This window comes from Puccinia triticina, chromosome 3A (genome assembly GCF_026914185.1).
Source record: "Puccinia triticina chromosome 3A, complete sequence".
NCBI classification, from domain to species: Eukaryota; Fungi; Basidiomycota; class Pucciniomycetes; order Pucciniales; family Pucciniaceae; genus Puccinia; species Puccinia triticina.
In genome coordinates this window covers 4,541,049-4,556,745 of record NC_070560.1, presented here as the reverse complement: position 1 = coordinate 4,556,745, position 15,697 = coordinate 4,541,049, and positions in this window count along the sequence as shown.

The window sequence follows — 15,697 nt, the reverse complement described above, 5'->3', positions numbered from 1 at the left end:
ACCACTGAGAGATTTTCTTTGCTTGAATCTTTTCTAGTCCAACTGCCTCTACCCATCCAGAAAGGTCATCTCTTGCAATTACCAGGTATTTCCATTTGCCAGCTTTGATGTGAACTGTATCCAAACTGACTCTTCCAAAGATGGTTGCTGCTCCTGTAGGTTTCTTGGGTTCCATTGGCAATTTTGAACTCCTCTTCTGGCAAGCTTCACAAGACTGGACCCACTTGGTAACACCTCTCTTGAGACTTGGCCACCAAAATCTGAGTTTAATCCTTCTGTAGGTTTCAGCAATACCTCTGTGGCCTAAGGATTCATGAAGGGAATTGAGGATGGAATTCTGAGCTGAAGAGGAGGTGACTACTATCTGGGAGAATGGTTTGTTGATCCTGTGCAAGACTCCATTGGAAAGGAAGAAGTTGGCTGATTTGTGCAAAATTTTCTTGAATTCCAGGCTGCTGCATCCTGGAGGTTTGTTCATGGTTGAAAGGTATTCCTGGAGGTGCTTCCAAATTCCTTGCTGCAAGTTACTTACCCCCTCCCCCAACTTAGCTGATGTCCCCAGAAGCAGGCCAAAAGAAGAATGTTTAGTTCCAAATCCAGGGTGAGGTTTGATCCAGGTTTCATCTTCATCAAAGCTAGGACAGTCATCTTCATCAGAATCAGGGGGCCTTCTTGAAAGTCCATCAGGTAAGGTGAAAGTTTTTCCAGGAGTGTGAACAAGGTCATAGGAGAATAACTGAATAAATCCAATCCATCTGTTCATAGGGGCATTGGGAAGTGAAGGGTTGTTGATCATTCCAATAAGGCACTGGGCATCCACTCTGAGTTGAAAATGTTGGCCCCACAGTTTGGTTTGAAGTTTCTTGAGGATCTTGGCAACACCACAGAGTTCTAATTTGGATTGTGAGTATTTTGATTCCCTGGGTGAAAAGACTACTGACTCATATAACACAGGCCTATCCAATCCATCAGAATCCTGTTGAGTAAGAACAGCACCTGCAGCAATAACACTGGAGTCCACTGAGAGTTTGATTAAGCCAGCATTAGGTCCATAGTCCAATTTCTTCAGGGTGATATCAGTTCCAACAATCCTTTTAAGGTCCTCAAAGGCATCCTGGCAATCTTCAGTCCAATCCCAAGAGGAGTCCTTCCTGGTGAGTCTTCTGAGTGGAGCAGTAATGGTTGAGCAATTTTTAATGAACATTCTAACATATACACAGATACCTAGGAATCCTCTGACATCTGAAGGAGTGGTGGGAGTTGGCCAGGTTTCAATTTTGTTGAGCTTCTTGATGGATATCCTTCTGCCTTCCTTACAAACCACATGGCCAACCAGATCCAGAGCAGGTACACAGCAAGCAAATTTCTTCCCAGAGATGGTGAGTCCAGCTTCTTCAATCCTGAAAAGAATCCTTTCCAGAGTAATGGCATATTCATAGATAAATCTTCTGATCTGGGGGTTGTCCTTTAGAGTTTCTTCATTGTAGTCAGAGGTTGGTCCTTTTATACCTCCATCATCCACAAAGATTCCCATATGTTGAGGTAATTCATCCTGGAGTATCCACATCATTTGGGCCTGGTAAACTGCAACTGAATTGGTGGCTCCTTGGGGTAATCTGGTAAGTTGAAATCTTCCAAGGGGTGTTTCAAAGGTGGTCAAAGGTCTGGATTCTGGAGCTAATTCTCTTTCATCATATCCTCCCATAATATCACCTAGTCCATAGCAAGCCCTTCCAGTGAATGATTCAATGAGTTCCTCTGTCTTTGGTGGTAGTCCAGCGTCCTTAATGGTGACTTTGTTGAGTTTCTGAAGGTCATGTACAATTCTGAGCTTACCATCCTGCTTCTTTACACAAAATATAGGGCTGGAATAACTGGAAAAGGATTGTTCATAGAGGCCAGTGCTGAGTCTTTCCCTTACCAATTCTATAACCTGGTCTTTGATGGGTGCAGGGATTGGAATTGGTTTCTGTTGCCAAGGTTCATGAGGAATGACTGGAATAATATAAGGCTGTCCATAGGTGTGTTTAAGAAGGCCTCTTTCTGTTTCTACAAAAGCCAAAGCACCTTGTCTAATCACAATTACCCATACCAGCAGGAGATATTCTTGAGGAGAAAGCCATCCAGGAGGTCCAAAATTGATGAGGTCCAGCCTTTCTTGAGTAATCTTGGAGGTAGGAGTGAATGGTGGAGAAAAAGGGCTTAAAGGAGTGAGGTAAGGATCTCTTGAGAGTGGTGGCCTTGACAATGGGGGATTGAGAGATAATGGCATTGGTTGGTTTACTGGTTTTATTTTTTTTAGAGTTGATTTATATTTTGCTGAATGAGTGACTACAGTTTGTTGCTTTTGGTTGTTTTCCAGGGTTGCAGTTGTAAGAGAGGGGAACTGAAAACCTGGTCTCAATCTAAAAAATTTAACAGTCCAGAATTGGAAGGTATGCTGGTTTCCCACTTCTGATTACTGGGGAGTATGATTGGAACCAAAAAAGTCTGACCAGCTGAATCCATGATTGAAAGTGCTTCTCCTCTGGCTCCATTGTAGTTGATGTTAGCTGAGACATCCATCAAGAAAGGCTTTCCAATAATCATCTGAACTGGTCCTTTGGCTACCCAGAAATGAACTGTCCTAACTACTTTCCCAATGGTTACCTCCACATCTTCAGCAATTCCAGGTATATCAGTAAGGTGGCCTCCAATTCCTTTGAGCTTCATAGATTTAGCAGTGAGTGCCAATCCAAGTTTATGTGCAAGAGTTTCAGGAATAATGTTGACCATAGAACCAGTATCCAAGAGTGCTTGATGTTTCTCTCCTCCAATAGTGATGGTGATGTATCCAAGGGGGCAGGAGTAGTGAGTAGTGGGTTGCTCCTGTGCTGGTTCTTCTCCATCCTCCATGTCTGTGAAGTTTGCTGATTTGACACCATCCAATGGGACCCCTCTGTTGGTTATCTTCTTCCTAATACAGTCAGTAACTCCTGGTGATATAGCAAAGATTTCTCCAAAAGCCAACTCCATCTTTCCTGCAGTCAACATCCTACTAGCCACTTCCTCTTCAATTCCTGGGTACTCCTTGGCCAAAGTCTTCTCCAAATAGGTTTTCTTAATTGGTTTGTCCTTAGGTGCAGTAGTTGAATCCTTGTCCTTATCCTGGAATCTGACTTGAGGGGAGCCTTTTGAAGTAGGGGATTTGGAAGCACTAGGAGTAGGGGGCTGTGTCATGTGGAGTAAGTCCTCTGTATCCATGTCCATTAGGTCCTGTTTCTCCTTCCTGATCCTTTTGTCTGCCTTGGCTGATTCCTCTTCATCCTGATCCTTAGAGTTGTTTCTAGTCCTCTTTCCAAGGTCTGCTTCATAACTATGGGCTTGATAATAGACTGGGTCCTCCTCTAGTTGGCCAAAAGAAGATGTGAGCTTAGTTTTAGAGTACTCTTCCACTGGGGTTCTGATTGGTCTGCTTGGAATCCAGGGAATAACTGATTTGTCTGGAAGTCTGTAATCTCTTCCATCCTTGATAACAGCACCACTAGACATGTCCTGGGCAAGTTGAGAGCAGCTGTTGGTTCCATGGGTTTCCTGATGACAATAATAGCATTTGAATGGCCAGGTCCTAGCAGGTTTGTCCATGTGGGGAGGTAGTCCTTTGCCAGCAGTGAGAGATGCAAGTTGTTTGGTAAGGAGTTCCACTTGTTTGTCCAGAGAAATAGAAGCAGTAGGAGCAGTTCCCTGAGTAGCAGGTGTAGGTTTGGAGGTCCTAGGTGAGTTGTCCAAAGTGAATTTCTCTTCTGCCCTCCATTCAGTCCTTCTGTTGACCACTGATCTTGAGTAAACTTCCTGGTGAATGTAGGTAAGAAGAGTTTCAGTGTCTGGCAAGATATTACCTCCATCCTTTGAGGCTAGCATTTGATTGTCCCTCATCAAGCTCCTAGTAACTCTTTGATCCAGATCCTTGTGAAGAGTTTCCAAAAGTAGGTGTCTGAATTCCTCCAGGCTAGTACTGTACCCCATCCTTACCAAGTAGTGAGTGATGGTTTCAAACTTGTTTCTGAATGTGTTGAAGGTTTCCAAGGTGCTGATTCCTCCATCCTGGGCAGATTTGTAGACTAGTTTCCTGAGATCCTCCCTGGTATATCTGACCAATGGCTGAGAAGTTCCAAACCTGGTGAGTAGCTGTTTCTTCAGGGTTTCCCAATCCAAGTTTTCATGGCCTGACATGTCTTCCACTTCATCCTTTAGGTCCAATCCTTTGATAAAAGCAATGATTTGTCCAGCCAGTTCCTTAGAGTTAGCACCATCATCTCTTCCAGCACTTTCATACCTTCTAATGAATTTCTCCACAGGCATGTTGGTTCCATCAAAGAAGAGCTCTTTGTCCATGGGTTTGATCTTAACTCCTCTGCTGACTGGATCCTGGTACCTTGGCATGGCTGGTTCTCTGTTCAAGAAGTGGGTGTTGGACCTGGTAGAGTGAGTTGAATGATCCCTTTGGCACTGGAATCTGGAAAAGCGGGGTGGTGGAACATTTAAATCCTCTGAATCATCTGATGGCTGATTGGTATCCCTGTATCCTGTGAATCTAGGAGCACTGGAAGTCTGAGGTCTAGGAGGAGGTCTGCAAGAACTGGAGTTGGCCTGTGGAATAGAAGAACCCTGTGGATCTGGAGCATTGGAAGGAGCCTGAGGACCTGGACCAGTAGAAGAAGATTGGTGACCTGGACCATTGAGAGGAACCTGAGTCTGACCAGTGTTGGAAGTGGTGGAGTCCTGAACTGTAGCATTACTGGAAGGATCCACTGGAGGGTAAAGACTGGGGGCAACATTGGTGTTGGGAGATCCTTGGGCAGACATGATTGAAACAGGTAATTTGAATCTGAATCTGAAGATTGATAATGAAGGTGCTGATAGTGTTACTGTTGGTTGAAGTTGATTCTAAAAGCAGGGAGTTGATTTGTAAAGAGAGGAGTATGAGGAGTGTAGGTGAAGTAGTATGTAGCTGATGGTAAAAGTGTTACTAGAGCTGAAGATATCTGAAGTATAGAAAAGCCACTGTTGGGACACCACTTGTGGAACTACTCAAAGGGGAGAATAGAGCTTGGAAGGTAAATGGATAGCAACACTAGTACTAATGTAAGCTATGCAAGGGTGCTGATGAGGCTGCCTTCCTGACTAATGCTGAGGGGATGAGAGTAACACTAAGAAAAAAGAAGAAAAGGTGTGGCTGATTTCTGCTTGATCTTAGGAGCTAGTACTATGAGCTTTAACTACTGACTACTGAGGGTAAGAGAGATGGAGGATTGATGAGAGTGGGGAACTTATAATTTCTGTATCCAAAATTATCTATAAATTCTGTATATATTTCTCTGCATCAGGTACAAGTGAGGGGGGGGAAGACAATTCTTATAGTAAGGAGGGATGAGCACAGACAATGAAGAGTTCTGGCTATGAGAATGAAGGTTGTACAAATGAGGAAGAGTGATGTGAACATAGTAACAGTATGTAATGATGAGCAATGCTGAAAAGGGAATGCTGGTTATGGGAATAAAAGAATGTACTAATGGGGAAAAGTGATGAGAACATAGTAACAACTTGTAATGATGAGCACTACTGAAAGAGGTAAGCACAGATCTAATGATGTAATGTGTACAATAGCCATAGTACATAATGAGGAATGTATGTAAAGGGTTTAGTATGTGAAAGTAATTATGTAAAAGGGATGTACTGTAATGATTCCAGTAAGTTACTAATGAATTGAGTATTGTAACTAATGAAGACTGTAGATTATCTGTAAGTCTTATATCCTCTATAACTATTGAACCATTGAAGATAAGGGTATACTATGTATGAGGGACTATATGTGAAATTTGATGTAGAATCTGAATATGCAATAATAATGAGGTATTTGTGAAGGGTTATGGGGAAATGTTCAATGTAATGATGAATATATGTAAAAGAAAGCAATAAAATACTACTTATGGTTTGGAATGGAGCACCACAACGGTTGAACAAAGGTTGAGGATGAGATGATTTGTTGCCAATTGCGTGGAAGAAGGAGGGAACAAACGCGTGAAGATTAGGATTAGGTTGCAAAACAAGAACAATAAACGTAGAACAATAGATTTGTGTTATGATTGCGGAGGAAGAGAGATCCGCTTGTAGGCGCAGGTGAAATGAAAAGGTATAAATAGAGGTCACCTGATAGCGGAAATCGACAAGGCTCCAGAGTTTCAGGCTCACTATGGAAGCCTTCAGGAGAGCAAAATGCTGCCATTTTTTTTTCAGGAACTGGGAAATCTCTGGTTGGGATGAGAAACAAGACAAACAAAATATAAAGAAACAAAGACAGAAAGCAAAGCAGAGAAGAACAAAAACTCTTGATCCTAACAGCGCAACGCCGCGCACAGCAGAGGAGATCCTGAAGCTTCTGGAAACTTGATGAGATTTGACCGCACACCGTGCCGCAGATTTGATCTTGAGATTTCACCCAGAACTGAGAACACACAACCACCAAATTTTGAATGAGAGCTGGCCACCATGAGTTTGGTAACCACAATAGGCATCAGACACAAGGGTCAGGCACACACCACTCATCCTGAATATAGTTCAATCTCTGCCTGAGATTGGATGATTCCACCATGAAATTTCCATCCTGATCCATGGAGGATACCATCACTTTTATGAGCATTATTGATCCTGATCCTTCTTCCTGAGTTCTGCTGAGCATTGAGCCTATTCCCTGATTCCTTTCCACATCTCTGACCTCCAAATCTGCAACATTCAGATTTTTAACCTTGTGTATTCATTCTCTGCCTCTCTGAAAACGTTTGTTGGACTCCATTCCTCGGATTCTCATTCCTACACCTCTGCCAAGGGTATCCATTCCCTCTGTCTCTCAAAAAAACCCACTCCCACCCCGCTATCATTGTTTCAATCATTTTCCACTCTATGTTTTACAGACCAGTCAATGGTCTTATCTTCAACAGCTTTTGTTTATTGGCTGGTGCGGTATTTTCAATGGCCAACACAAAAAGTAGTCTTTGAGCAGATCAGGCTCCATTCCTGACAATCTGCTCACAGGCCATTGAGTAGACTAACCTCAATGGGCAGTCTGAAAACCAGCCATCAAGGGAGATTCCCTTCTTTGTGGTTGATCCTTGCACCAACCATCAAAAAGGGTCTCCGCCCTCATTGTTGACTGTTTTGTGGACCAGCATTCAAGGAGGGAAAATTCTCTCCTTGATGGCCAGCACCCACACATTGTTTTGCAGGCGAGGCAACTTTACTTGGCATCGGCCCAGCTGGGCTTCTTTCTGAACCCTGCCAACTTTGCAATGTGTTGAGCGGGCTTTTGGGTGTGAAATACATGCTTTTGGCTTGGCCAAGCAGGATTTGGGTGATTGCCCAGTGTGCTTGGCCTTTCCACCCCCAAACTAGGGCATGTGCCTAGATGCACTTGATTCACTATAATGTATTGGATACACCAATACAATGTATGCCAGCTCATCCAGCTCCTTTTCCAGTGCCAGCCATCACGCTAGCTTCAGTGGTGCTTGCCCGGCCAACTCCTCTGTCCTTTGTCTTTTAGACAAAGAAAAAGGTATTATTCTCTTCGGCTAATAGCCAAAGGAAGAAAGTGACAAAACTCCTATATGCACACCTCTGGGAGTGTCAGGGGCAGTCTCTTAGGTGACTACCTCTGAATAAAAAGTTTGAGTGCGCGGTAGAGTTTGGAGTGAAAAGAGGAAGACTGAAGAAGGCTCAAATGCTAAGAATACCAAGTAAGAAGGCTAAGAGATGATAAGACGTCAAAGTAAGAGATGAATGAAGATGACATGGAAAGTAAGAGAGGAGAGAAAGAAACAGAGAGAGAGAATATGAAGCCCAAATGAACTGTGTCACAATTGTCTGGGCTTGGTAGGCAATGAGACGAGTGAACCTAAAACCCTTGGTTCTGTATAATCTGGGGATCCATACTTCCAGGAGGGTCCCTGTCTTGAATCCTTTTCCAAGTGTATGAAACTGCTTGGTTAATATTTTTGCTTAGAGGGAATATAATTCCCTAATGCTCCTTAGTACTAGATGAAACAGTTACTAGTACTTGGGACCCATATTCTCAATAAGACTCTTGGCATGGGGCTCTTTGTGTGTGGAGGAAACTCCGCCACGCGCTCTGGAAGCAGGCTCTTGACGCGTGGAGGTGACTACTCGGCTCTACATGCTTGAGGCTGACAGGGAGCTTTGGGTGTGTGATTCACAAGCAGGCAGACAAGGCACAGAAAGCAAAATTGAGACAAAGAAAGCAAGAGACGATAAGAACAAACAGATACTAAAGCAATTAGAAGCTAGAAATAGATCTAAAAGGGTTGCTGAGGTGAGTGGGCAAAAAACAACTACAATTGGATAATTTTTTTATTAAAGAACCAGTAAAATTGATTCAAAGAATTTTTATCAAGACATCTTACAACATAGCCATTTGTATGCTGATATTAAGTAGCAAAATAGTCTAATATTGGGAAGCAGTGACATGTAAGGGCTACCAGGTGCACCAACCACTTGTACATATGTAATTACATAAGCAAAATATGAAAAATTCTGAACTCAGGATCCACCATGCAGCAGGAGGATCCACAGACTTCATAAAACTAGAACCACCACTAGAGACACCCCAGGATCACTTTACAGAGGCCACTTAACTCCCAGTATCACCACAGCATATTGACAGTAAGTACCCCCTTTCACTGAACTTGTTTATCTCAGAGTGAAATCTGTGTTGAAACTTTGTCTCTTTCTCTTACTCACCCCAAATTCCCAGATCTATTATCACCCTTCTGCTATTTTTTTCTCACATCATAGTCTGTGCAATGTCTAGTTATGTATGTCTGATCACATGTCTTGTAGTCATTGAACCCTGACATCCCTGACTTATCAACTCTATAACATGTCTTATCTTTTTGTGAAATCCACTCATGAGCCTTGGTTATTTTTGCATATTCATTTTCATCTTACCCACAATTTGATCACATGTACTTAGACTATTTATATTGTGCTAGCTACATGTGAATCAAAGCATTGGTTCTCCTCCATCTTTTTCTGTGCCCCAAACTGAGCCACATCCGGCGAGAGATTCATCCTCACTACCCTTCCATCTCTCAAGCCACTGAGCTTACTCCTTTTTTCTATTTTGCTTGCCACGGAGAATTCAGAAATTCAACACTCTGTTTCTCTTGAACTCTCTCTCCCGGTTTCTCTTCTATTTTCAACCCCTCAAAGATCATCAGGTTATCTCTTGTAAAACCTATAAAAAGTCTAAAAACCAGAGCAGAATAGTTGCACTATTTCTGATTACCACCACCGTTTCCTTGGTGTGAGTGAAGGCTGTTGCACAGCTGGCATCCAAATTTTGCAGGTTGAGAATAGCCCTGATCACAAATCAAAGACTTTAAGGCTTGGCCTGATCATCTTCTCTTTCTCTTTCTCTCTCTCTCTCTTTTATGTTTGTAATTTCTTTATCCCAAGGAATTCAAACAGACCCCATCCATTTCTTGTGTCCTGTTTTCACTTTAGAGACACAGCCTCACATTGAACTTGTCATCCCAAGTCTGTGGGACGTAGCTGGCCTGATTTGCTTCCCTTGGGAGTGGGACCAACACCAAAAACTATTCATCCCCATCATTTCTTTTAAAGACAGGGAAAGGTGGTGAGAGAGAGACATACATTGTGGAGGTGCCTTATTTTGAAATGCACCCAGCCTCCAAGAAAACCATCCCCAGTTCCAAACACATGATGGATGAGCAAGGAAGCAGAACCTTTGCCTTCATTGCAGCATGTAAGTAGTTGTTCAACCACCTATCATACCAAATTCAGCTTTTCTATATGGGTGGGGTAGAGAGAGGGAGGGAGAGGTACGGACATGAGACAGTGGAATTAGTGCGTGAGGCTTAGGTGTGTAGAGGCCCAAATGAGCAGATCTGCATGGGCTTTATGGGTGAGTTCAAGCATGTTTGTCACCCCAAAGACCATCATCTCCAACTGCAAAAGTGTGTTCATTTTGCAGATCAAACATGAACTGGGCATCCAAATCCAGCCATCCACAGTGTATACTATTACCCAATCTCCAACAAAGCAGTGGAGCAAGACCTCCACCACTTTTTGTGCTACTGTTAGGAAGATTGGGAGCCACTGCTTTCAACAGCGGAGTTTGCATACAAAATTAACAAGCACTCAGCCAGGAGACTCCAGAGTCTCACCATTCAAGGCAAGTATCACCAGGAAAAAACAATTATCACTTGTCAACAAGTGACAGACCAAAGTACAAAGGCCCCTTTGTACTTTTTATGTCAATTGCAGACAAGTGATCATTCTTTTTTTCCTGGTGAATGATGGCTACAACCCAAAGCACGGCAGAGCCTATGGTTGTAGAAAAATCCAGACAATTGGCAGAGGTGCAGGTGGAGCTCAAATGCTTCCTCAAACCAGCACAGGAGGCAATGAAGGACCAATGAAACAAGGGAGTGAGAGCCACACCAGAATGGGATGTTGCGGATGAAGTATGGCTGAATGGGTGCAAAATTTCAACCACCAGACCAAGCCCAAAGTTGGAGCTCCAATGGCTAGGAACATTCCCAATAGCTATCAGAGTTTCCAATTCCGTGTATAATCTGACACTTCTGCTCTCTATGCAGGGATTAAACCCTGCATTCCATGTGTCTTTCCTCCGCAGACACCAACCCAATGTTGAGATGAATCATCACAAAGTGAGAGAGTTTGTGGAAGGATAATTTCATTACACAGAAAGAAGGAAAGAAAGAGAAAAAAAGGATCACCTGAGACAGCAGAACACAAATTGAGAGAGTTTGTGGAACGATGAGGAAAGGACTTCCATGTCTCTGCTGCCTCAGGTGACTACACTACAAGATGCCACAGACCGTGAAATGAGAGAGAAAGGTTGGAAGCAGAAAGAAAATAACAACACAACAAACACCACACCTCAACAACCAACACCATTGTGTAGTGGATTAAACAGACCCCGGACCCAATCATTGTGGACAGCAGGGACAAATGAGAGGTGTAATATATCTTGGACTATCAGATACCTTATCAGTTGGAAGGGATTTGGAGTGGAGGAGAACTTGTGAGAACGTCTGGAGAACGTGGCAAATTTCAGGGACCTGCTGGCAGAATTCAACAGAGGGCAAGCTTTTTATCACTGGGTTTTTTAACACTACCTGGGAACATAATGCAGAGCCAAAAGAGGAGGATTTCTTTTTCTTAATTTTTATTTCTCATTGATTGAGAAGTAAATTTGAGAGCCTTGGGAATTAAAGGCAACAAAGGGTAGTTACGCTACACATAACGCGTAGGCAGCAATAATGTAACATAATTTTTGTTGTTATCTACGCGTTACACGTAACGGTGGTGCAATTATGTTATTGCACCACAGTAAGGACCTTCTTTTTTTATTTTTGTTACTTTAGCAGGGCACGCAGGGCCCTTTATAACAAGCAATTATTGAGGCTAGAACAGCCTGAAATGGTCCGTTATTGCATTATCCCCTGGGGAACGCAATAACAGACCTCTTTTTTGAGGCCCTTTACGTTACGCGCGGGACTTGAAATGACCCTGTTATTAGTAGAGTAACGGGGAACCCTGTGTAACAAAGGCAGTTATGTTACCCAAATTGTGAGGATAACGCAACATAATGTAACTACCCTTTGTTGTTAAAGGGGGGATAATTCTATGAGCCATAGCAACAATGAAACTATTAAATTACATTTAGCGTAATTAGCACTAACTGAGAAGTTTTTTGTGGCCGCTACGGTACACTATGTTGTAGCATACAAGCTATTACAATTAAAGCTAACAGATATCTGAAAAAAAGTGTAATTTTAGCTGCAAATTAAAGCTAATTTAGCTGTAATGGGTGGATAATTAGCTGCAATTTAGTGTTAGCGTGATTTAGCAGCAGTATATTACAGCTCAAGCTAATAGCCAAAAAATTAGCAGCCAACTACTACACTAAAGAATTAGTACCACCAATTTAATTTAGCATAGTAGACACATCCTTGGCCATAGCACAGGCTCCAATATGTTCATAGATTACATCTACATGTCATGGAAGGTTTGAGAGGTTGACAATCCAGACTGTCTCCTCATCCTGCAATCTACTCTCAGTATCCAGAACAATCTTCCTCTCCACAGATCTGCCCATAACGGCAGCCTGCTAACTTATCAAAAGCCCCCCCTGGTGGGAGGCTCACCGTGTCTGGCAGCCAAGACTTTTGTATTATCACAAATTTTAAGTGCAAGCAGAATTCTTTTTTGGCTTGGAGGTTTTAAAAAATTTTATAGCTTCTCCCCCAGCCTCTCCATAAATCCGCCCCACAGATCTTATGCTACATCACCATCACTAAATTTGTCTGCTCAATTTTTTTCCACCACCATTGGCTGAATTTCAATAATTCTACCAAAAAATTAACAATGTCCATGTGTTCCAAATGAGGACCCACCAGTTTGTGACTGCTTGAATGATTTTTCTAGCTACAAGACAATTGAGTGGGTCAAATTTTCCACAAGGACAGATCCTTCAGTTCTGTCTATTCAGTTTTCTTATATGATTTTTGGCTTGTTGTTAAGCAGATACTTTCTGATGCTGCTTGAATTGGGAGACAACTCATAAGCCTCCAAAGTGAGCACTCCGCGCGGGTCCCCCAGACTTCTGTTTAAGTGGCTTTGTTAAGCCAGTTAGGGTGTTCAACATTGATTTTTGAATATCATTTTACATACAATCATAAGATTTATCAAAGTGTTCAGAGGTGTTTGAAATGAAGAGAACCCTCAACTTTCACCCCATCAAAACTTTGGACATGTAGCTCTTATGATTTTATGTAGAAAGTAGTTTGAAAATCAATTTTGAACACCATAAGTGTAACCTGCTAGTTTCATATTTCACTGGATGACTTCAAACTGAGCTAAGCTCCTTGGGAGAGAGAAGCAACAGGAGGCGCCCCCCCCCCCCCCCCCCTACAATAGAGGGACTTAGTTTGGCCTGTACCATGGGCTCCAATTTTCAAAAACTCTTCCTTTTGTTGTCCTCTACACAAAAAGTGAAAACTAGAGGAGGGTTCAATTGTTTAAATTCTTCACATTTGGGCTCAAGGCTACATTTTGGCCAGGGTCAGTTTTATTTCTAAGGCTTCCTTTGGAGCCAATATAAATATGGGTGATATAATCATTGGTTAATTCAATGAAAACTACAAAATTCAACATAAAGCCTCCAAATATTTTTTCTGGGCAACCTACAATACTGGTCTCTTCAATTATGAAGTCAGATTCAACTGATTCAGCCATATTCAGTACTGTAGTACCATTATATTGCTTTTGACCAAAACAAAGCAATATAATGGTATTATGGTGCTGAAGATGGCTGAATCAGTTAAATCTGACTTCATAGTTGATGAGACCAGTACTGTAGGTTTCCTACAAAAAAAATTGGATTCTTTATGTTGAGTTTTGTATTTTTTATTGAATTTACAAATGATTATATCACCTATATTCATATTGGCTCCAAACAGGGCCTAAGAAATCTTGGGAGAAATAAATTAGAAAAATTTCAATTTTCATGCCCTATGGTACAGGCCCTTAGTTTAGCAGAAAGTCCAAATTTTTGCAGGGAAATCTAGCTTTTGGAGCTCCAGGTCACTTCCGGGAGGCCCTCAGATCTCGACCGGAAGTCACCCACTCCCCACATCCCTCCCCATTTGATGTATGGTGTTGCAAGCGCGTCTGGGCACTTACCCAACTCCCGCTTGGCCGAGTGCCTCCGGGGGTTGGGTATGTGCCCAGCGGGCTTGATCGGGCAGGTTGCGCGGGGGGCAGAGCTTGGCACACAGCCAAGTCCCGCTTGGCCGAGATCAAGCTCTGGGCCGATGGGATCTGTGACTTGGCATGCAACACGCCAGTCATCAGACGCCGGCCCTCGTCTCTGCCTCAAAAGGCAAGAACGATGTGCCCTCGAGGAGGGGAAACGTTCTCCCTTCTCGACATCGCACATCAGACATCAACAAGGGAGCTTTTCCTTCTCGATGGCCGGTCTGTAAGCTGGTCATCGGGGAGGAAAGACTCCCTTCGCGGTGGTCAATACTTGTATTGATCATCAGGAAGGGAGTCTTCCCTTCTCGATGACCAGTTTGTAGACCGACCATCGAGGAAGGAAACTTCTCTCCTTGATGGCCGGCACAGCGTTTGGCGTGCGTGGCACCCTCGCTTGAACTCGGCCCAGCGGGGCTTTGTCCCGAACCACCCCAGCTTTGGACTGTGCCAAGCGGGGGTTGGACGTGTGCCACCCACGCTTTGGGATCGGCCAAGCTGGCTTTAGGGTCGGCCACGCGCACTTGGCCTTTTTTCGGCCGAACTTTGGTGAGTGCCCAGACGCACTTGCAACACCATACACATCTCATTCAAACTGGCTTCCCTATGAATAACAACCTTGTGATTTGAAAGCCAGCCAATTGATGACCAGTAATTCCCGTCATTAGTTGGTCGAGACACATCCATCGATGATCAATCAATACTGATCGTTGGTAGGAGGAAATATAAACCACTCATTGATTAGTTGACCGGTCATGACCGCTCGTCGATTAGTAGACAGGTCATTAACGGCCATCTATCAGAAGAACAGTAATTGCCGAAAATCTATCAGAGGAACACCTAGGAACGGCCATCGATTAGATGAACGATTAATACTGGTCATCGATTAGAGATTAGAGGAAATGCCTCCTTCACCCATGACCAGGATTGGGAGAAAACAGATGGTGGATGAGTGTTATTGGCCCATTCGGAGCTCGCCTTATGGAGAGGGCCTGATAACTGCCTCTCTGACAGATATAAACAGGATTGCGTTCATACCCGATCAGTTCAGTGCAAAAATGCCATCTCTTGGGTGGTCCGCTGTCGGCGTTGGAGGAACCCCTGCAAATTGGAACCAAGTTGAAATGGGTTGGATTAACGCGGGGATTGATGAGAATGCCCGGGGCTGCATGGATCGGGTGCATGGATCGGGGTTGGAAGGTTTCCTCGGACCGAGCTTAACTAAGCCTCTCCGGGGAGATGTCGTCCTCGGACCTCCTGGCCTGGGCTGGCGCAGTTTCACATCATTAATCCATTGGAGTCTTGAGCAATTGAGAGTCTTCGCTAGGCCTGCTTACATATACTTACAGCAATCCACGTCCTAACGTCTGAACTTGGTCAATATCCAAACTAATCAGCTCCGCTGTTGCCTTTGATTCGGCGACGGATCGCAGTGTGTACTTACAGTCGAAGAATTCCAAACCTCGATTTGGAGTCTGCCTTTTAACTTTCCACCTGACAACCCTGGAAAGGCGTGAGCGAACATGAACATATCATGTGGATGTGGTATGCAAGGCTCTAAATTTTTACCTGCGACGATAAAGCCATCGAACTGTTCAAACAGGCACTGCTCACTTGGCCAGACTAAGGGGTTCACTCAGGATATAGAGTTGAAAAATCAATGGATTACTAGGAATAATTCGCGGCAAAATAATTACAGGATGTCGTTTGGATGTGAGGATGAGATACCCTAATGAAAAAGAAACAAATAAAATGATAGATCTATGGAAGTTTAGTGTCAGTGCTGGTCCTCACAGTCTACAGTACATGCGCAAAAGAAAAGAGCGGAGAAGACTTA